The sequence below is a fragment of the Columba livia genome, chromosome 2 (genome assembly GCF_036013475.1).
Source record: "Columba livia isolate bColLiv1 breed racing homer chromosome 2, bColLiv1.pat.W.v2, whole genome shotgun sequence".
In the NCBI taxonomy this organism is placed as follows: Eukaryota; Metazoa; Chordata; class Aves; order Columbiformes; family Columbidae; genus Columba; species Columba livia.
This window is the reverse complement of record NC_088603.1, coordinates 48754341-48777094: the sequence shown is the minus strand read 5'-3', so window position 1 is coordinate 48777094 and position 22754 is coordinate 48754341. Positions and strand designations below refer to the sequence as shown.

The following is a 22754-nucleotide window of genomic DNA, read 5'->3' as shown; positions in this document are numbered from 1 at the left end:
GCAATAGAAACATATTTTTTTCCAGGAGATAATAAGCTCGTCCCATGAGGCCAAGTTGCCTAGCTTTCTACTATTACAATATTATCACAATTTTTGGTTATTTTCCTCCACTTACTCCTGTTCTTGTAAGTTTACATTGAAAGATTACAAAATACTTCTGGCCTTTTAACTGGTTTGGACAAAGACTCTGCAAGAAGTCCTTTAAAGTTCTGTGTTTCATTTGATGCCAAGAATTTGGTTGTGTCTAAAAGCACCATTTCTAAATGGCTTTTCTGTGTATTTACAACCTGTTTGGCCTCATTACAAGAAGGACACAAGAAGCGCTAATTTGGAATGTTTAAAAATCCACAGTGGTGCTTTCAGAGGGAGGAAAAACCACCCTGAAACCAAATCTGCCTTTCAGAGGCAGCATGCTTATGTCTAATGGGATCATACGGTCCTGGTTTAGTTTACCTAAATAAATATTCACTACCATCAATTGTCAAATGTTACTTGATGTTATTATGCCAGTACTGTTTGTGCTTTCATAACGGAAGTTAAAATGAATTTGGTATTTGAAGCAGAGCTTCACAAGAGGGATACTTCACATTACTCCTAGGACTAACAAATGTAGTTAGGGGTTGAAGTAAATATTCTGAAAATTTGTAAGTAATTTAATCTAATTTCAAAATCATTTCTGTCCGTAACACAGCGTAAAGACAGAACAAGGCACACTGTTCAGACTTCCCATTTCACTTAATCACTGAAACCATTTGGTATACTTGAAGAATTTACTCTTAGGTCATGATTTTGCTGCCATTCTCTATAATTGAAAGTTTCTTTTTCAGCAGCAATTTTTTTTTTTACCTTTTTTTTTTTTTTAAATAAAAACGTAATATTTCCCTGTCACAAACTCTTAAAATCCCCTTGCTGTCTCAAAATGACTTCCGTGTACTCTTCTGTGCCACAGGACACTCTTCTTTTAAAATGCACGTTACTCACTGATCTCTTAAAGGGTCTAATTTTAAGCCCATTCTGAGCAAGACAGTGACTGTAAATTTAAACTGTCCCTGCTGCGTTCAGTATCAGCAGATTCATGTTGCATTCCCAAATGAACCACAACTTTTGCTGTGTCACGGTACAGTGCAAATGGGAATGAAAAATATTCTTTAAAAATATTTAAAATCTAACCTGGGATTGCAAACCTTGTAGAATTACAAGCTATGATTGCTACTGCCTCTAGTTGTTTGAGTCATTCTGCTTTGAATTTATATACCCTAATCTGGCTGCTTCTGTTTGGGATGTAAGTTGACCTTTTATTTTGCTGGATTTGGGACAACTGGCATAATTTATTATTTTTTTTTGTTTTTTAAACACAAGTTTACTGCTTCAGACTCTTGACGGCATTACTAGACTGAAATAGGCTTTAAAATTAAAACTGAGTGGGGAAGAGGGGAAATCCTACATTTTCAAGGCAATTTGGGCAGTTCATTTCCCAGTAAAAATACTAAGAGTTCTAGCTTGCAAATAGTAGTCCAGGTACTGAGAAAACTAAAGGCAAATGAACAGGCAAGTAACTATATGCAAAGAAAAATGTAACATGTATTCTTTAGATTGTTTTCTTTATGCTTTTGTGCTTAAACTGGAGACCTGCTATTTAAAACTTGAGCCATTTTCCTAGAGACCTTCCATTTGTCTATGGTGTCAAACATTTCCATGGTAACATTTCACTTTCCTTTTTTCCCTTTCACTAGTTTTACCTTGAGATAGAAGAGTTGGTTATTATTGAGAAAAGATACAGTTTGTGTCTGTCATAGTGGTCTTGGATATTTTTACTGACATTGTATTTTATCAGCTAATACAGTAGATTTATTCTTCAGTAGTGATCTAGTTATCTTTTTTTTGCTTTTCAATTTCTTAAAAATATTTTTAACATTCTGTAGAAGCCTGAAGGCTACAAAAAGAAAATCACTGGAATTGGTTAAAGACAATCTAATGCTCCAAGTATCTCAGTGACACACAAAGATCTTTAAAGCACATTTAGGCTGCGATGGTGAGCACATGAAAGGGTATGCATCATAATGATTAAGATGGTTGCGAAGGCATAATTTAAACATGTGCATTATAAACTTTTTCCAGTCTGTGATTTCCTACTGGTTTGTCTGCAGGACACCTGCCTTATTGTGGTCCCAGTGCAGTAGTAAAAAAATGACTATATAGAGGCTGAAGCGTTTGCTTCATATGTTTCAGAAGCTGGCAGTAATGTGGTCAATAAGCCAAATATTGCCCTGGAGACACAGTTTATATTCCTGCACAAGAGTCACAGCTTCTGTGTTCCTATTGCAAGGAAAACACTAACCAGAACCAGCCTTCCCTGTGAGCTACTAGACTGAGACCTCTATGTGTCTTCAGCAAGGTCAGCGTGTTTCAGCAAACCTTGCAGGTCTTTGGCACTCCAGGGAAGAGGAGTAGCAGGCGGGTACCCTTGGAGAGGCAGCATGAGAGGAAAATGGGATGTTTTGTCAGTTTGTTTCTCAGAGATCTGTCAACAGCAGATGACTCAGGCTCCGCTCCTGCCTTTACAAGAGCATGTGCTTTAGTGAGTGGATTTTTTTGATATAGACAGTGTTAGCAAAGTCACACCACTCTGCTAAGTCTCTGTAAACTTCACTATGGTTTCTCAAAATCACATACTTTTACCAAATTTTCTGGTTTTTTTTTAATGGAGATGCACAAACTTTACTTTGTCTGTTTTCAAAAGTTGTCCTCCACTGCATTCAAGAGTGTAGTGTATCAAAGAAAAGATCATGAGATCATAAATGTTTTCAGATATGTGAAAAGCGTGTTGCTCTCTAGCCTCATCCTTAGAAATTGTGGAACAACTTTGTTTTTTTTCCTAAATGCTTAATGTAAGGCAAATTCCCAGCACAACACAATTAATTCAGAGGAGTTCAACTTTATCAAAGTAACGAACAACAGATGGAGATGTGTCAGCTAATCTTAGGAGTAGAAGTAAACTATAAACCAGTTTACAGTAAACTTCAGATCATACCTGCCCACCTCCTGACAGCCATGTAATTAGCTAACTTAACAGGGACACACTTCCTACTACTGATGAGTCTTTTCATTTCTGACTGTGTATTTTCATAGGTGATGCTAATAAATCTGTTTCTGATCATTGTACCCCTTTTTTGCTTAGATAGAAGCTAATTACTTTACAGGGTATGTTTATCTTTCCCTACACTTAAGTATCTGGTTTCAGGAAGGGAGCCGCCATATAAGGGTGTTACTGCCTTGCAGCCATATTACTTTCCTTTGTAATTCTGCCAGTTTTTGCAATGCAGTTTCACTTGCTGAAAAAACATTAAGACAGCAGCAGGTGCTGGGAAGCAGCAGGAAAAAAGAGCCTTGTTTCAGTTATGAGCACTTTTTTTTGTTTGTTTCTATTCACATAGTGGGGATCAGAGATTTATTCAGGGTTGTAAGGTATGCTCTATGAAAACACCCAATTTTTCTCGTCTGTAAAGGGATGGGTCCAAATTTATTTTTTTTTTATGCTGGTGTGAAGGTTTTCTTTCCCACTGAAGTCGAGTTTATATACAGGTATAAAATATAATCTTCTCTCTACAGCATTGGTCTGTGAGGCAGGAAGACCTGGTGCTGCTCCTTTGGCCGCAGCCTGATTTAAAGTTTGGAGTGCATTGCTACAGTGGAGCCATCCACATGCTTGGGTGAGGAACATCCATCAAGGCTTTGGTAGATCAGCAAATTTAATTTTTGTCTCATAGATTGTTGCCTGTGTTGCCAGACTGCTGGCCTTTCTGTGTGAGGAGTTATCTCCTCGCACTTGTTTTGTTGTTGTTGGGCCTTAATGCTGATGGACTTGCTTCAGAAATTCTGCGTGATACACGACAGCAAATTCTAGTGCTGGTTTCCTTCAGGTCTGGAAGGTAGTTTGTTTCCTTCCTCACAGCCCCCATGGAGGTTTACTTTACAGCCTAAAAATCAAGTTGTAATCTTAATTAGCACACAGCTGAGGGTTGTTCCAGCATTGACAGTGTGAGCTGAACTCAGGATCCTTTTACTGCTCCCGATGATCAATTAAGTGTTAACTGTAAAAGGGAAAATATAGTAGTGGGAGAGATTGCCTTTTCTGACTTCAAAGGTGACATTGCAAACAGTGGAGCATATTGAAGCTTTAATTAAAAGTATTGCCAACATCTCTTTAAATTTTACTGTCTAGGTCAGGGGTGTCAATGTATAAATGCAGGAGTAGTTACATTTATAGAGTCCTAAAATTACATTTGGTCCCTTGAAGGCAACCACTAGGCTGATGTGGCCCCTGCTGAAAATACGTTTGACATCTGTGGTCTAGGTTATCAGTTGTAATCATCTTTCTCTAAGGAAGTTCACTCAAAGAGCACAAGATTGATACTACCCTAATGTGAAAAATATATTAACAGGATTTTTTAAATTATTTTTTTCATGTTTTCATTATTACCATTGTGTAATATAATAAATATTTGTGTATATGTATTTATGTATCTATTTGAAATACAGTTTTTAAAAAATGGTTGCATACACATTGCAAAATGCTTTTGAGGAGCTTCATGTCAGTGTTACTTAATGAAACATGTCCTGCATAAATGCATATTTTTATTATTTCCAGGCCTGAGGGAGTGATTTGGCTGACATATATGTACAACATATGAGCAATTTAAATAGTGATCAGACATGATATCTGAGCTGTATTTCTTCAGCTTGCAGGAATGTTAGTTGATTATTTTGGAGCCATTAGATTTAATAATTTACTTGCAAAGGAGGCCTACAGTTTTAGAGATGTAGGAAGAAAAACCTTTAATTCAGTTTCTTGAAGGGCTCTTTAAATATCGCACCTAGAAGAACAAGTGATTTTCTTAAGCACCCTGCATTGTTCTACCAGAACAAACAGATGGGAACTGCAAGATTGTTAAAATCTGTTTTAAGTTGTGACACATTTCCTTTACTTCTGATACTTTTCTGGGAGAAGAAACCTCAGTTGTGTTAACCTGTTTTGTTTTAAATACCAAATGCTAGAATATCCAGGTTATTGGGGGCACGGAAAACTTAATTTAAATGATCTATAAGCCATGGACCATCCACCATATTTCTGTCCTTCCCTGTCTTGCTCCTTGGTTGCTCTGGCTCTAATGGCAAGTTCAAAAGTTACCTTTCTGTGCTGAGTTTACAGGTCAGATGGTTCTTTATCTTGCTTAGGACAAGTTATCTTATGGAAGCGCATTTTGTGTGCATGAGCAAGTTTCCTATCTGTGTTTCTTGTTTCCTATGAAAGGTTTTACAGTCTGCTGTCCTCAAAGACGTTACATTTAATTTTATTGGAAGCGTGCACAAGAACGGTTCTTACACAGTACTTTGTGTCGAGGAAAGTATGAAAATTTACAGCTTCTTGCATCTGTTCTCTTCTTCTAGGAGAAGAATATACACTTGCGATCATCCTTTTAATAATTTCGTATGATGCTGGTCAAAACAGTTCACCTACAGGTAGAATGTAGTATACTGAGCTATGTTAAAAACCTTTTGCAATTAGTGCTGTGAAATCTTAATCCATATTTCTCCTACCTTGCTGTCAGATTGGGTTTGTGCCCAGAGTAACTGTGGTTTTGTTTTGCTGGAAACTACTATTCCAAAAGAGTGCTGCATATCTGGAGACCCTGAAGAAATATATACAGTATATTTTCATGGAAGCAAGTATGCCCATTCCTGTGCCAAATCTGCTAATAAACTAGCAACAGTACTCTGCTTTGTAGTATAAGAGAAACAAAATCTAGTTGTGAGATAGTTTGTTTATTTGGTTTTGTTTGTGTTTTGGGTTGAGGTTTTTTTTTTTTTTTCTTTTTTTTGGTGGGTATCTTGGGTTTTTTTTGGTTACACAATGATATTGACCTGAAAGTGGCAAATTTTTAAGACCTGAGTTACAGTGAACTAAAATTCACATGCAGCTGAAGTTTTAGAGCATACAAAAGGGAAACCACAACTTCAGTTTTCTTACTTTACTACTGATCTGTGCTGTGAACTTAACCTGCTTTGGAAATCATCAATTTTTGAACTTTGCCACCTTACTAGGGTTTTTAAGTTTTTTGTTCCAGGGAATTACACCACATAAATTTTCTGAGCTTGCTTTTTTTAACCCTAGTTTGACAGTGTTGATTTCTGAAATATCGCTGTGCTGTGAGGAGCACAACAGGAAGCCTGGGTTGCCATAGCCACAGGTTTTAGTGTCTGACTGAGACCAATTCCTATACTAACACTGTCATCATAATAAAGAAGTCAATATTTTACCTTGTCAGATCAATTATTTTTAAATATAGTAAGATTCTCAGAAAAGGAAAAGAAAAAGCTTTCAGGTGGGGGATCTTCTTTCTGCTGCTGTCAAACAAAGTTCAGGTATGAATATTGGGGATTTGATTGTAGATGTTGGTATTAAATAGATAATGTCCAAACAAGAAAAAAGAACTGTGTGGGTTGCTGCAGTAATAAGAAGTCCCACATCTCCCCTTCAGTCTCCCCATCCTAATTCTCAAACCCCAGAAACTGCTCATTCAGAACTGTATTTCAGAAGTAAAGGGGTTTTAGGTAACCTACAAGTACTGCTTTTAAGTTAGTAGAACTAAATTCTAAAACCTTATTAAGTCCTTTTTATACATTTAGGAATTTTATTATCTTTAAGTACAGGCAAGCATAGCTGCAGAACCTGTATTCAAAAATATTGAGTATGGAGTGGGTAGCTACACACAGAGGAAATTTATTTTTTACTGAAAAATAAATCTTTTTAATCCCCTTGCTGATTTAAATGAGAAGAGGATTCTCATGAAAGAAGCTGCAGCTGGTGATACTTATTCTATTATTATTTTCTGATAGCACCCTTGAACTAATAGGTATTACCCAAGTATATGCAAAGATGCAGTTCTTCCTCAAAATAAAGAACAGCTTATGCACACCATTCTGGAAAATCTTTATCTGCAGCTCATTTAATTTAGAAAAAGATATTCAATTGTATGCGTAGTTGTTTTGTATAATTGAACTTCTGACATTATTCTGTGTCTTCCTTTATTATTGAAAAGGATTTCATTCCCAGATAGTATGGGAAATGTGGATATGTGGAATTATGAAACTGCTTCTGCCATCTACCTTCAAATATGTTTTGTATTTGGATATCCTAGAAGTAGATAGAGAGAAATCCATGTTACAGATATCTAGAATTACCAGTTTCTCCATCAAATCTAGGAATAGTGAAATTTTTACTACCCTTTTTTCCCAAGAGAGGAAGAAGTACTAAATAACTTTATTTAATAACGTGTTAAGATCTATCAGCTTATTGCTTAAGAAAGTTACAATGCTTCTAACATTGGTAAGTGAAATATTTAAAATATTTTCCTTCCTTCACTTAAAGTATGGTATTCTACATTTCTGTTTCTGAATGTGAATCTGTATTTTTCCTGTATTAATAGGTGATTGCAATATCTTTATAAATTGCATTGTTTCAGTCTCATTTCACAAATTTCCCTGGCTTTTGGGGCAGACATAATTGCATCTGTTAACATAGTATCCTCTGCTTTCTGTAATGAAGTCACAGTTACATAGTTGCCTTCAATTTGAGTTAATTTCTGCATTTTGACTTCTAGTGGAAATGAGGTGCCTGACGGGCAGTTCACATGCCAGAAGGTTTGAAGTGGTGGAATATGCACAGCAACTGTCAAAAAGAACACAAGATATAAAGGTGAATTAGCATTAAACGTTTTAATGTGATCCTGCTAGTGGCAGGAGAGAAAGCACGCCAAGAAACCATGGTAAGATATTCGCATACACCTGCACTGATTGTGGTTTGGTCAACACAGACAAATTGTGCTGTTTGTGCACTGAAACATCAGCAAATCGCAGAATCATTGAGACTGCAAGTAACCTCTGGAATCATCTTGTTCAGCCCCATTGCTCAAGCAGAGTCAGCTAGAGCAAGTTTTCCAGGAGCATACCCAGTCAAGTTTTTAATATCTCCAGGGTTGGAGACTCCATCATCTCTCTGGGCAACCTGTTCTATTGTTTCAGCACCCTCAAAGTGGAAGGGAAAAAAAGAAGTGTTTTCCTGGGATAGACAGAATTTTGTTTGTTTTCATTTGTGTCCATCCCTTCTTATCCTGTCACTGGGCATTACTGAGAGGAGTCTGATTCCCTGTTTTTCATTCTCTTCCATCATATATTTTCATACATGTTTATAAGATTCCCCCAAGTCATCTTTTCTCCAGAGTAAAGACCAGCAACTTTCCCAGCTTCTCCTCGTCTTCCATAGATGCTCCAGTCCTTTAATCACCTTTATGACCTTTTCCTAGACTTGCTCCAGTAAGTCCATATCTTTCGTGCACCAAACAGCCCAGAACTGGACACAGCACTCCAGATACGTCTGCATCAGTGCTGAGTAGAGAGGAAGGATCACCTTCCTTGACCTGCTGGTGATGCTTTTCCTAATGCAGCCCAGGATGCTGTTTGTCCTGGTTTTGCTCCAAGAGTGCGTTGCAGGCTCATGGCCAGCTTGTTTTCCACCTGGATCCCCAAGGTCCTTCTTGGCAAGCTGCTTTCCAGTCAGTCAACTGTCAGACTGTGGTGCTGATTTATGCTATTTCTCTCCGGGTGCAGGACTTTGCATTTCACCTTGTTGAACTTCATGAGGTTCCTCTCTGCACAGTTGTTCAGCCTGTTGAACACCCTCTGAATGGCAGCACATCACTCTCATGTATCAGGCACTCCTGATGGTTTTGCATCATCTGTGAATTTACTGAGGGTGCATTCCATCCCATTGTTCAGGTCATCGATGAGATGTTGAACATTAATGCCCCCAGTATTGACCCCTGGGGTACACCACTAGTGACTTGCGTCCAACTGGACTTTGTGCCATGAATCACATCTTTCCTGGGTCAGCTGTTCAGGCAGTTTTTATTCTACCTCAGTGTCCACTTAACTAAACCATGCTTTGTTAGCTTGACTGTGATGGGAGACAGCATTAAAACTTTACTGAAGATAAACATCATCTACTGGTCTTATCTACCAAGCCAGTCATCTCATTGTAGAAGGCAATGAGGCCTGTCAAGTGTGATTTCCCCTTTGTAACTCCATACTCACTGCTCCCAATAATCTTTTTGTCTTTCACGTGCTTGGAAATTCTTTCCCAGGAGGATTTTCTCCATCACCTTCCCAGGGATCGAGATGAAGCTGGCCAGCCTGTAGCTCCCTGAATCTGCCTTCTTGCAGTTCTTGAAGATCAGAGCTACTCTTGCTCTATTCCAGTTTGGGGGACCAAGGCTGTGTATATAAAACCAAGGAGCTGTGTTTGAAAACATAACTGAAAGAATTCTGTGTTGTTTTGTTCTGAAAAGAAGTAAAATATGGATGCACTCAGAATAAGTTGTCCTTGTGTCAGAACACAGGTAATTGAATTCTTTCTCTTGTTCCATGAGGATAGCATGTGTGGCTGTTCTCCTGCAGAGCCCGTCAAGGACTTCGTCATATGCTTGTCAGGGTTTTCTGAAAAACGGCTTCAGGTACACACTGATCTTGTTTTGCATTTTTGATGTCTGAAGTAACACTGGTGCAGCCTTTATAGACATAAATATAGGTCTTTTGGAAAACTTTACTACATTTTAAAGTGAGATTTAAGGGGTATGAAAACCTGTGTTTTAAAAGGATGGTTGTTCTGCAGCACAGAACCCTCTGTGTCCTGCACAGAGGAGCCAGGACCTTGATCAGTCATCAGCTATAATCCGTGTTTGGCAGCAACAAGTTCTGCACAGGAGAATTTACCCTGCCCCATTGAAAGCTACTGCAGACACCCTCATAAGCCTAAATCCCTTTGTGCTATTGATCTTTTTGCAAGGCCAGATCCTTTCTCAATGCCTAAGAGTGTCTGCCCTTAGCTGTATTCTTCAACTTCTCTTCTTGTCCAGGGTTTGCTCTGGTAAGGGCATTTATGCTGAGAGCCTTCAAAACTGCAGCAGCCCTTGTTTTTAATGGCAGAGGAGTAGGTGCTAATCAGGCTGTGCTCTCCAGACCCTGTGTCCAGGGCCTTGCCTTCTTCTCTTAGCAAAAGTTCTCCACAGTATTGTTTCTAAAAGTGCTTGTGTGTCCTCAGTTACAGCAGCTCAGAACAGAGACATTGCCATTATGCTTTATTTTTAAAAATGACAGCAGCAAAACAGAAATACCGATTTAATGTCAGATCCACCATGTGCGATTCAGTCTAGTGGAGAGAACAATGGGCTGACAATTGAGAGGGTCAGCCTCTATTTTTGGTTTGCTCGCCAACTGACTGTGTGGCCTTGGGCAAATTGCTTTCACCTCTCGGTGCTTCTGCTTCCCCTCCAATTCCCTGCCTGTCTTTTTCATTTAGATGATTAGCTCCCCTAGGCAAGGAATGCCTCTTGTTTGTACAGTTCCCTGGGTTTTTTTTTGTAGGCCTTTGGGTCTCCAGCCCTGTAATATAGTGACTCACATCAATTTTACCACTTATCTCTGATACACAGATCTGAGGAGCCTAATCTCCACAAAGGAATGGACATTCCTGGCCCTTGTGTTAATAATGTACAACAGGGAGCGATAATGACACGGCTCCTTTCTTTTAGATGTGTCAAACACATCACATCTCCAGGGCTTAGGACTTGTACAAGCGTCACTCCTGTTCTGGACACTGGTGTCATGCATGCAGGAGCGTGGCATGACCTGCACTCGTGTGCGGCTCAGGACCAAGACGTGTTCAGCTGTGGTCCGCCGGTGAGCCGGCCCTGCATAGCTGTCAGGTGAGATTGTGCCCAGACCTGCAGCCACCCAACAGGTTTCAGTGTAGCTTAGTCCATGGCTGGTCTGTCTGTATCACTTTTTGGAGCCTGGAACAGCCAAAGGCTTTGCACCTTGTCAGAGACCCAGATCTATGTGAGGTAAGAGAGATAATATTCAGTATTGTCCTCACTTAGGGCTAGTTGGAGCCATGCACTGAGTTTGCATGCAAAAGTAAACAGGTGTGTGCACCTTTACCTAGCTGTTGGAAAGGAAAGCGACATATAAAAGCCATGAGCTCATGATTTTTCCAGTCCTGACTTGGTAGCCGTCTCTGCATTCAGCCTTGAGGGATTGCTCTTGTTTTGAAAGTTTTTCAGCAACTGCATTTGCGTTTTTGACACAGCTCTCACCAGAGCAGACGCTTTCAGTGCTATACATACAGCACTGCCTGTTGGGCTGACATTTGTGTCTCCCCCTCCTCCCATGCACAGGCCCTTTCCCTTCCCATCCAGAAGTGTTCCAGCCAGGCTCTGTCATACACCAATATGGCATTTGACATCTTGCTTGCATTACTTGCTGTTTCTTCCTGGTAAGATGTCTACAGTTCATGTTTAGTGACAACATGATGTTGTTAAGGGGTTTGTTTCTTCTTCACGTGCTATGTGAGGTTGCTGGCAGTCATGATTTTATTATGGATCTCATCATGATTTCCCTTAAAGCTTCAGTTTCCACAGTGATGGAAAGCTCAGGCTTCCTTTTTAAAAATAGTTATGATGCTCGACTCCTTAGAATAGAAAAATGTGAATCTCAGAAGGCTAGAATATTGAAGCAATAAATAAAAATACATAAATTTCTTCTAATTCTTAAATTCTGATTTTTTAAAAAAGCCTGGGATTGGCAGTACTAATTACATAATGTAAGAAGAAATTATAACCTGCTGCCACCCACTGTCCATGCCATTTTGGTGGCAGTGAACACCCACCTCCCAGAGTGGAGGATGCAATGCCATGATTGATCTGTATCTCATGTCTTCTTGTAGCAACAATATGGGCTGGAATGTGTTCTTCTTCCAAAGCATAATATGAGTGTGATGATTTCACCAAATACATATACAAAATGGGCAAGTATTACAATAGCATGTGTCAGTGGGTTCTTAATTTGCATAGGAATTAGCATATATAAACCACATGGAGATGAAAATTCTCCCCACGAGAAACTTCTCTGAGCTATTATTACTAGATTACAAAGTGTAGTCATTACTATATCGTTGTGAATACTAGTAACAGAACAAGGCTTTAAAAAAATGTAAATAATATTGTTGTTTTAAATGGAAGGTGAGGGAGAATTAGCTTCATGTCACTTAGGGCTGACAAACAAAGTCAGCAAGGACAAGAGGCTGTAGTAATTTAAGAGTCAGAGTTCCTTTAAAAAAAAATCTGCCCTCTGTTAGCAATACATGTATGAGAGCACACAGCTCCTGTTGTTTAACGCAGGAGGTGCCATTCGCAGTCATGTGCTGGGGCCAGCTGTGAGGTGACATGCAGTGAGATGCCTGGGATCCAGCCCCAGGGACGTGGGGCCAGAGGGAAAGGCCAGCGCTACACCCCGAGCATCAGCTCAGCCCCTGGAGCTGCCAGGTGCTGCAGGAGGGGATGCAGGTGAACAACTCTAGGGCACAAAGCATGGGGCTCAGCAGGGCTTTTACACTCCAGTGGTGTGATGGCTGGATGAGCCTTGCACACATCTCATAAAAGTTGGATTTACTCTTTATTTCTAGCATCTGTGCTGTGTAGATTTACTGGCAGTTTGTCCACGCAAAATAGTTTTTCATCTGTACGGTCACTTAAGTTAGGGTCTGGCAATGGGCTGTAAACAGACCTGTCTAAGCATCTGCAAGGGTTAACAACTTAGTTGTTTTTTCACCACCAGAGGAAAGAAAATATTAAAGTACACACTGAGGAAAATGTTATCTGTAAATTCAAAAAAAATTTTAAAAAGTGGAAAATGAGTCTTGAAGTGGGGGTGTAGTAAAGCAAGACTGATTTTGCAACTAGGTTTCCAGCCAAAGATGTTATAACTCACAATATTGCCATTTGTCTCAAAATGTATATCACATTACAGGAGCTGTGACAGGGATGTGTTGATGTTGCTATTGGAAACTTAATATTTTGCATTCACTAACCTTGGTTATTTTAGCCAACTGTCTGTGATAGATATCACATAGTATCTCAGAGCTTTAAAATCTTTGGTGTGCCTATCCTCACAAGACCCCAGTGAACGAGGGGCATACAGCATGGCTTAGCTGAAGAGAGAAACGGCTTCCTGAGCATTTTCTTTCCTTGCTTTCCCTCACACCCCCTCCTTCGCTTACACTAGCACTTGAGAAATTCTCTTGTTATTCTACTGCAGGCTGTTCCACCGCGAGCGAGCTGCATTTGCTGGGGAGAGAAGCGCTGCTGAGAGGAGCTGCATACACTGCGCCTTCCCTTCAGCAGAATCCTTCTGTCCACCTGCATCATAAGAGTTCAGTTGCAAGAGCTGGGAATGGGGGGATTTTTGTTCCCCCTGCCCTCTGCCTTCCATCTGAAAACCTTACAGTTCTTTACTCAATAATGAAGAACGCACATGTGGTGAATAAAACATTAGTACAAAGCAGGAAATATACTTTAGGAATGTTTATCCGGAAAGGAGTATGAAACAGATCAGGAATAGAACACAGTAACTACTCCAGGTAAATCTGCTTATTGCTTTATTTGTTATCATTTGTAATGATGATACCCCTATGTTTTTTGTGCATGATATGACAATGAGATGACTTCATTCCTTGTGTTGTGCATCACTGTCTTGCAATGCAGTTCTTTCAGTTCGGAACATTGGTGTGTGATTTAATCATAGGATTTGGAGTACCTTTCAGTTGTGCATGCTGAGATGCAGCGAACATGACAAAAAAAAAGAAAAATCTAAGTTTCATTTTTTTGTACTTGTTACAAATGTGTCTCTGCACAATAATTATCTAGATTAGCTGGGGGAGCTTTGTTTTTTGTAAAGATGTTTTGATTTATCCTTACATTTATAATGACTTTTAAACATGTTTTGAAATAGCTTAGTCCCAAAATGCAAGCTTAAAAAATCAGAAATTTGGCAACAGAGAGACTTAAATGAATAAAATAGTTTTACTTCTTAAATTTGTGAGTAAATACAAATGTTTACTCAATGTTTACTGGCACTGCTGGAATCCCAAGCAATGCAGTGCTGTGTGGCTGCGTCGAGAAGTGGTCACAACCATAGCAGTAGTTTTCTTGGATAGATAGATATGTTTGAGAGGTCACTGATGCCAAGTGAACTACCGATTGATTTAATGATCTGCTTAGATGATCCTTAGTGTTCTTTGTAACCTGGGTAGGTAGGACACATTTCCTTCAGCATTGCATATATTTTTTTGTCTTGACAGTATTTTGACAAAGATTCTCTAGTGCTCCTAAAGATGTTCTCTCTTAATGCCTTTTAACTGTATTCCAGAAAAGCAGCACTAACATAAAACACTGTTTTCTACTGCTGCAGTCATAACACAGGGTTTACACAAGCGTCAGTGTGAAGTCTTACCAAATGCATCACAGCATCTGTGTTGTGATGGTGGAGCAGTGATATGTTATCTTACTAATGTAGGGGAAATCACAACTTCTGAAGTGAGCAGAAGCTGAAACGTCATTACGCTGCATATACTTAAGCATAGGTAATGAGAGGATAATCTTCCTGTTTTCTGTTTCACCAGCTGTACCAGCTTCAAAATCTTGGATATTTATTTTTGTTGTAGGCTGGACAGCAAACAAAGAAGTGAGGCATATTCAAGTAACCAACTGTTTCGAGTCACTGTGAAAAATATTCTGGTTCTTCTATAAACACAGCTTTAAGGACGTTATGTCTCTTTCGCAAGTATAATCAATTGAAACTGTTACAGAGCATACCATTAGAGACTGTACCCTGAGCTCGTTGTTACTGCTGAATTGTTCCCATATCTGCTGTCTTTGCTATGGAGATGATCTGCTGTCTGTGACCATCAGTGTCTCTCTGTACTGTTCACAGAAAATAGGGCTGTGTGAATAACAGGTAGTTCTTTCTATTGCTGGAGGCCACAGATAGTGTAGCTCAGGAAGTTGATGGAAAAAGTAGCTGCAAAGATCTCTTGGTAGTAGAGACCCTAGCCCTAGGATCCTAGTTTTTATAGTAATAATGATTTCTGTGGAGTTTCCACCTTTGATACTCAGTTTGGGAAAACAATTCTGACCTGACTCCCTCCTTTGCCAGAAGGCTAATGAGAAATTTCTCATATCCCTGCAAATGCTTCTGCGATTAGAAGGGAAGGCTCTTGTAATGGAAAAATAAACAAGAACTGCTAGAGATTGTGCAGCAAGAGAGAGGGGCAGAGGGAGAGGCCAAGAAAGCAGCTGTATGCCCAGATTAGGAGTTGAGGGGCTGCTTGAAGGGACATGAGGTCTGCTTGTTTGTCCACATAAATTTTTGGCTGCTGAGTGGGAGCCACAGGCAAAGTATGGGGGTTTGGAGCAACCTGCTAGCCAGGGTATCCTTCCTCACCCTCCTCCCCAAGATTTTAGTAAAATAATACTTAGCATGCCCAGAGCATGTTGCTCTGTGACTTTTGTGGTTCACGCAACGTGTGGTTGTGTATTTAATCTCTCTCTCGAACAAGAAACTAAATAAAGCATGCAGCAGCAGGTGCAGCTAAAAATGTTGTCTTGCACTTTTACAACCAGCTCTGCAGGTGCAGGGCAACATATGCACCAGATTTCAGATATTTTAATTGCATGCACTGACATACTTTCTGAAATGTGTGAGTTGTCAGGGGAATGTTGGATGCCATAAAGAAGGGGATGCACAGTGCCATGGGGAGGAGGCAAAGGTAAAGCAGCACAACATGGAAAATGAAGGGGCCAGATTAAATTGCTCTTAAGTTATGAGCACAGATTTATCCTGGAAATGCCCTGGAAGTTCACAAATCACAGAATCGACTGGGTTGGAAAAGAGCTCAGAGATCATCAAGTCCAACCCTTTGTCCAACTTCAGTCCATTTATTAGATCATGGCACTAAGTGCCATGTCCAATCTCAGTTTAAAAACCTCCAGGGACGGTGAGTCCACCACCTTCCCTGGGCAGGCCATTCTAATGCCTGACCACTCTTTCTGTAAAGAATTTCTTTCTAATATCCAGCCTAAATTTCCCTGGCAGAGTTTAAGCCCATGCCCCCTTGTCCTATTGCTAACTGCCTGGGAGAAGAGACCAATCCCCACCTGGCTATAACTTCCCTTCAGGTAGTTATAGAGAGTGATGAGGTCACCTCTAAGCCTCCTCTTCTCCAGACTAAACAACCCCAGCTCCCTCAGCCTCTCCCCATAGGTCTTGTGTTCAAGTCCACTCACCAGTCTTGTTGCTCTTCTCTGGACCCACTCCCTGTGGTGTGGGCTGTGGGCAGGTGTCTTTGAGGCTCAGCTCTGCCCTGTGCTGAGTGCTTCTTTCCGCATGCTCCTTTCTTCCCCTCTCAGTGTCCTGTGGCCATTGTCATCTATAGAAGCCTGTCCTTTGCTTTCAGTTGCATGCAAAGTGTAATGGACCCACTGTCAGTAGCCAGGTCAGTCATGTCTATATTGCCTTGCCATTCCCCGCTGCCTTCTGAGGGCTGCTTTGGCCCAGCCTCTGCTTCCTGCATAAAGCTTTCCTTGCTGAGCCTTCACTCCTGGGAAGCCTTAGAGATCTTGGCAGGCTTCTGACTATAATTTCTGAAGAAGGCCAGTGAGGAGAGGGGAAAAACTACAGGGTATTCAGTTCCAAGTGGTGACATTTCCCCACGGAGGAAATTTCCCCTGCTTGTGCCCCGGCTTCAACGGGAGGAAGGTGAAGTCTGTAGTGACAAACTCTCAAACTCAATTACAAAGTCTCAAAGTTACTGATTATGATTAGTTTCCCAGTAATGATCTCTATGATCCAGAGATCGTAATAAAATTATCATGGAATTATAAAAACTAAAGGTGGGTTAGTGGCTTATGCAGTAATTTAGGAAAAATTCATTTGAATCTAAAGAAAGACTGCCTGCTTGGAAATCTTAACATTGACACAAACTACCCCATCCTGGAACTGTATTTCAAAGTCAGTTACTGATATAAATAATCTTCGAATACTGACAAAATAGCAAATGACAGAAGTGCTTTTAAAAATACATTGAATTAGAAGTGATGTTTGAACACATTGCTGTTACCTGGAAGGCAATATCAGAAACATTTTAGCATTTTCTTATGCTCTCCCCATTCAGGAAAGCGTTGAACAACCAAAGCCTCAATAGGTACAATCATAGAGGGCCATATCCCCTTCTGTACCTCTGTAAACTCATGAGTTCTTGTCAATATCATAATATAATGGCAAACTTGAAGTGCATTTTCTATTCTGCTTTCAGTGGGGTTCTCCAACTGATAAAACAGTCTTTTTGCTATATAGAAACAAGTTTAAACAAGTTTAAAAATACAGTAATAATTTTAAATACATATATATATATAAAATAAGGTGCTCATTGTCCATTCATGTAAGCAGCAGCCTATTTTGTGTATTCATAAAGCAAAACACAATTCATGCCTACTTTTACCTCTTTATATAACTATATATATATGTATGAATGAGAAAGACATGGGGGAGCAGTCATTCTGATGGTGGAAAATGTAAAAGAATGACCCATCCAGCTGGCTGGATATGAAATCTTATTTTGTGCATTACGGCTATTTCTCAATAATTGACATGATGAAAACCTGTTAATTGATTTCATTTATAAGAGCTGGATAATAAATTTGAAGAAATGGAGAATAAGCACTTTCCCAGCACTCACTGAAGAATGACGCCAAGAATACAATTAGCTTTGTTGCATTGCTCCAGTTAAGTTCATTAATTATCTAGAACACAAAGGTTTTGTGGAATATAACTTACTGATTAGTTGCAAACCCATTTTGGTAGTGCCTTGATATATTGTAGTAGACTTTCACAACATAAGAAAAGTTAATCATAAACAGTCAAAAGCATTTCAGTCATTCTGTTAGTTACTGTTAGGATGAATGAGGTCGATGACAGCCAGTAACGCACATTATATCTGAAATCCCTATTAATGGCCTCATTTTAACTGTTACAGTCCACCGCATTCAGACATGCAAGCGTTTGCCATTTGCACCATAAAGTGCCTGTTAAGGGCTGTATTCCAGCTGCAAAATGTGGCTAGGTAGATGAAAAGGTAAAAATACATAAAAGAATGACATGAAAATGGATTTTCATTTTTCGGTCTCAATGACCCTGGTGATGTTTCCTTCTCTTTTGGCAGAATAACTAGGCTGAATATTTTTAGACACTGTTTCTAGTGGCTCTGATCCCTCTAAAGAGCTTTCCTTTAGTAAATTGAGGGATTTTAATTTTGTTTGTTCATTTCTTTTTCCAGGCAGTTTTAGGATGAGCAGGAAATAACAATGAGCTGCTAATTTTCTTTGGACACTGAAAAAATCAATTCTGTAAGAATTAATGATTTTTGTCACAAGTGTAGCTTAGAGGTCTTTGTTGCTATACAAGGCTCCTGAGCAGGAAACAAGCATCATATAATTGCATGGCCTCAGTGTCCAAGTATTAAGAAAAATAAGGATTCCTTACAACAAAAATGTAAAATTCATTCAATCACCAAGACAGAGTAAAAAAATCCAGGCAAAATATGGCACTAATTATCATCAGTCTTGAAATTTTCCAGTATCTTCTGACCATGAAATGTATGTAAATCAGTAGTAGTTCTGTTAAAGGAAAAAATATCTCTCTTTCCAATTATAAAGACTTGTGGATATTCGGTTTTAGTTTTTTAATTAAAGAACCCAGCTCAACTAAAATCACGGTTAAAATAAAACATTAAAAGTATTAAAAAGCAACTTGATTGAGCTGATAACAAGCTGTTGAAAGAGGATTGTAATTTTGTGACTGTAGCAAGCCCCCTGTGTCCTGGTTTTCTCTTTTGTAAAAGTGGATAATAGTATTCCCCACCCTTGCAATGTAAGTTGGGCTTCCTAGGAAGAAATCATTGTTCAGAAATAGAGATAATGCCACCTTTTCATGCCTGATGCTGCCTGCATGTAATTCAGGCTGCTTTCCTGACACAAGCTTGATCAAACTCATTCAGTTGACCCTAGCTTGTTCCTGCCAAAGTTCTAGTTGGTAATATCCAAAGTTTCAAATATTACTGCCTCATCCTACTTTAAATGCAGTCTGTGTCTTCCTGTTCCTCCCTCACTTCCCAGTTTATCAACACAGAAATTTTGCCTTTAAATTTGTATGAATTCTTTAATGAGAACCAAAACCGGAAAAACTGTGTTTTATTAGATTTATCCTTTTAATGAAAGCAGCTACATATGTCTAATTACAATTATTGAATTCTCCAGCCTCCACTTTGTCCTACAAAATATGAAATACTCTAATGATAAATTGTTATTCTCTCAGAAATGAATAAACAAGCTTGATGTCTGTCATTTGTTAATTGTCTACAGCTTAACTAAATGAAAAGTTTCCCCTAGAGACATGGATAGCTGAAGTTATTAGAGTGCTCGGATTTGGTCAATGTACCAACTCTGCAGAAAGCTACAAGAAAAATTTTAAAAGACTTTTTTTTATTTTTAAAGCAGACTAAATCCTGCAGCTGCCTCTTGGCTGGGGGGCTCAGGTCCTACCCTGCGCTTGGGCTGGCACATGCTGTTGGGAGCAAACTAATCTCTGCAGGGGATCAGCTTTTTCAATGCATTTTAGCTTAATCTAAAAACCTCCCATTCCCTCACTACGCTAAAGATGTAGAAGGCAGCAGGCCATGTCTTGGCAAGTGGCTTGTTGTCTTTTGACACGGCATTTTGCTCCTTCCACGCCGGCATCGGGCGCTGCCCCGGGATCTCGCTAGCACAGCCCTGGCTGTGACCCTCCATGGGGCCCGCCCCTTGCCTGGCCGGGCTCCCCAGTGACCCCTTCTCTCTGGGAGACCTGAACCAATCACCACCCCATCCACAAACTCAACCTACAATACCATTGCCAATTAATGTTCTTCAGGTTGTGAAACAGTATGGTTTCTAGACTGTGGGCTTGTTGAATCCAAATATCTCATGCAAGTGGGGTTCTTCTTCTCTTCTGAGAGAGCTGAGTCTGTTCAGTCTGGGGAAGAGAAGGCTGAGAGGGGATCTTATCAATGTTTATAAATGTCTCAAGGGTGGTTGTCAAGAGGATGGGACCAGACTCCTTTCAGTGGTGCCCAGCGATAGGATGAGGGACAACAGGCACAGACTGAAACAGAGGAGGTTCCAGCTGAATATGAGGAGAAACTCCTTTACTTTGAGGGTGCCAGAGCACTGGAACAGGCTGCCCAGAGAGGTTGTGGAGTCTTCTTCTCTGGAGACATTAAAAACCTGCCCAAACACATTCCTATGTGATCTGCTCTGGGTGAACCTGCTTTAGCAGATGGGTTGGACTAGTTGATCTCCAGAGGTTCCTTCCAACCGCAGCCATTCTGTGATTCTTTGATACTCATCTGTGCAGCTATTTTTATGAACTTCTGGCTGCGGCTCATGCTTTGTGGTGAAAAAATCCTTCCGCAAGCTAGTAGTGTTTTTCATCAGAAACACAAGTCTGAGAAATGTTTTTTTCACAGATAATCTGAGTGGATTTATCTGTAGCTTTTTCAGAGGATAAAGTTTTCCCATCCTACCATCTCTGTACCATGTATAATTCTACTTTTTAGCAATTCTCATTACCTGTCCAGAGCGAGATAGGAGATCATCCACTTCTCCCTGTCTTTTTGTAGGCCTGTTGCGACTTGGATTGCTTAGACATGCAGATAAGTTCTCTTCAGTTTCTAAATATGTTTCTGATCTATATCAACTATATGTCTGAAGGTATTATTTGTGTGTGTGTAAATGCACGTTTTATTCATTTATTTACATTCACATAAAAATAGGTAGATCTTGTCATAACATTGACAATTAATGTTTATCTATTCTGATTTCTTTCTCCAGAACTATTTGAACAGAACAATGTGTTTTAAAGGAAGGCATACCAACTATATACAGGATTGATTTTATATTTCCATTTGTTCTCTTTAACTTTTTTGTAATTCTTTTACCCATTGACTAGAGTTTTTTCGTAGAGTGTTGAATGTGATGCTTTTCGGGGGTCTTTTTGTTTGGACTCAGGGGTTTTTTTTTTGTAATTTGGACACACATAATTCAGAGCTTGGTGATCTGTACAAGCATTTTAAAATTATTTCTTTTGGTGTCTCATTTTACCCTTTGCAGCTGCAAAACTCAGCTCCCATCATACTACCCCATTTGTTCATTTCTGATCAGTCACCCTGAAGAATACAGTCAGCCCTGGCCTACATGTGGATGGAGCTGCTCAGATATGACTTCGTACAATAGGGCAAGAGACTCGTTGGCTTGTCACTGAGTTACCCTGCACGTGACAGAAAGGCTCCAGTTACCTCCTGGATGGTTAATCCACGAGTTGCTGGTACTGTTCACCATCAGGATTCTGTCTAATTTCTACGAAGACCACTTAGACAAAGTAATCCTAATCATGTTTGTGCAGACTATTGGGGTATTTGAAAAATGGTGTGTTCTCTTAATGGAAGCAAAAACGACCTAGAAAGATAAGTGACTGTGTGAAACAGTTAAGTTTGTATCCTCCTGAAGTTATATTTTTAGCTTTTGTACGGGGCAATGCAAACTCACCAAACTCTTTATCCAGAGACTAGAAGAAAGTGTGTGATTCTGCTGAGTCCTGAACAGAGATTAAAAATTTATAAGTCTGAAACAGTCAGGGCACACAAGTAGGGCTTGAATTTCAAAGGGAAGACTACAGCAACTAAAGTCCAGTTTCTTCCTAGGAAGCCAGTTTGGAGCGAATGATGGCAAGTGTGTCTGACAGACAAATGCTACAAGTCTCTGAACACTCAGTGCCTGCTGGAAAGGCCTTCGTTTCCCTGGAAAAACACAGGGAATTTGTTGTGATACTGTTTGGTCCTGGCTTATAGTTTACTTACCTTCTCCTCAAAGGTTTTTTGAAGGGAAAAAAAGAAGAGAAAGAGTGTTTTGAAAGGTTAAATGCAGATCTTCAACTGCAAAATTAAAAGAAACCTGAGAGGCTACAGTAGGAAATGATGTTACTTCCCCTGCCTCTAAAACATATTTGTGAAAACAACTGAACAGTACATATTGTTTTTGAAGAAGTCACAGTTTTGCTTTTAAAGCAAAAACTTAACTGCAGAAAACTGGACAGCAAAGAGAACCTTCAGAACATGAGGGGTTTTGGAAAGGCATTTGCCCTTTGTGAACAGTTTTATTTTAAATATCCACTTCTTCACTTTTCTGATAGCATAGGAGTAACATGGTAAAAATAGGGCATCAGAAGAAATGCTAGAAGAGGAAAGGTTCAGAAAGAAAAAAATGAATGAACAAACCCCAAAGAACTTGACAGTAGTGACAATTTTTTATTTTTCAATACCTGAAAAGTATCTTTTGCATTTTAAAATCTATTACCTAAAACAACAGTCATAATTGAATTGAAATGTAAGATGACCATTTTGGAATCCTGGGAATGAAGAAAACTTTAAAATTTCAAATTAAAAATAGAATTTGTCCAGAGGAAAGCTTTTTTAAAAATAGTTTCTAAATTTTCTGTATCAGTATATACTTTTCTATAGATTTTCTTATCATTAGTTCCTATAGGCATTTCAGTTCAGAATATGAGCTCATCATACTGACAAAGATGAGTGAGTGTGATTTGAAAGGCTCTGGGATGTGGTTTGCGGATTCAAAATCTTTTTTCTTGAGTTTGAGGAGGACTGATATCCCAGCATTGCTAAGGGAAATAGTCTATTGCATGTGTTGGTATTCTTC

At 39.5% G+C, this 22754-nt stretch overlaps 1 protein-coding gene across 9 annotated transcripts in view; it reads left to right on the top strand.

Annotated features, from left to right (window-relative positions):
* The window catches only part of MYRIP (myosin VIIA and Rab interacting protein), a 324276-nt gene that overhangs the window by 220894 nt on the left and 80628 nt on the right, over positions 1-22754 (top strand). The window lies entirely within an intron of this gene.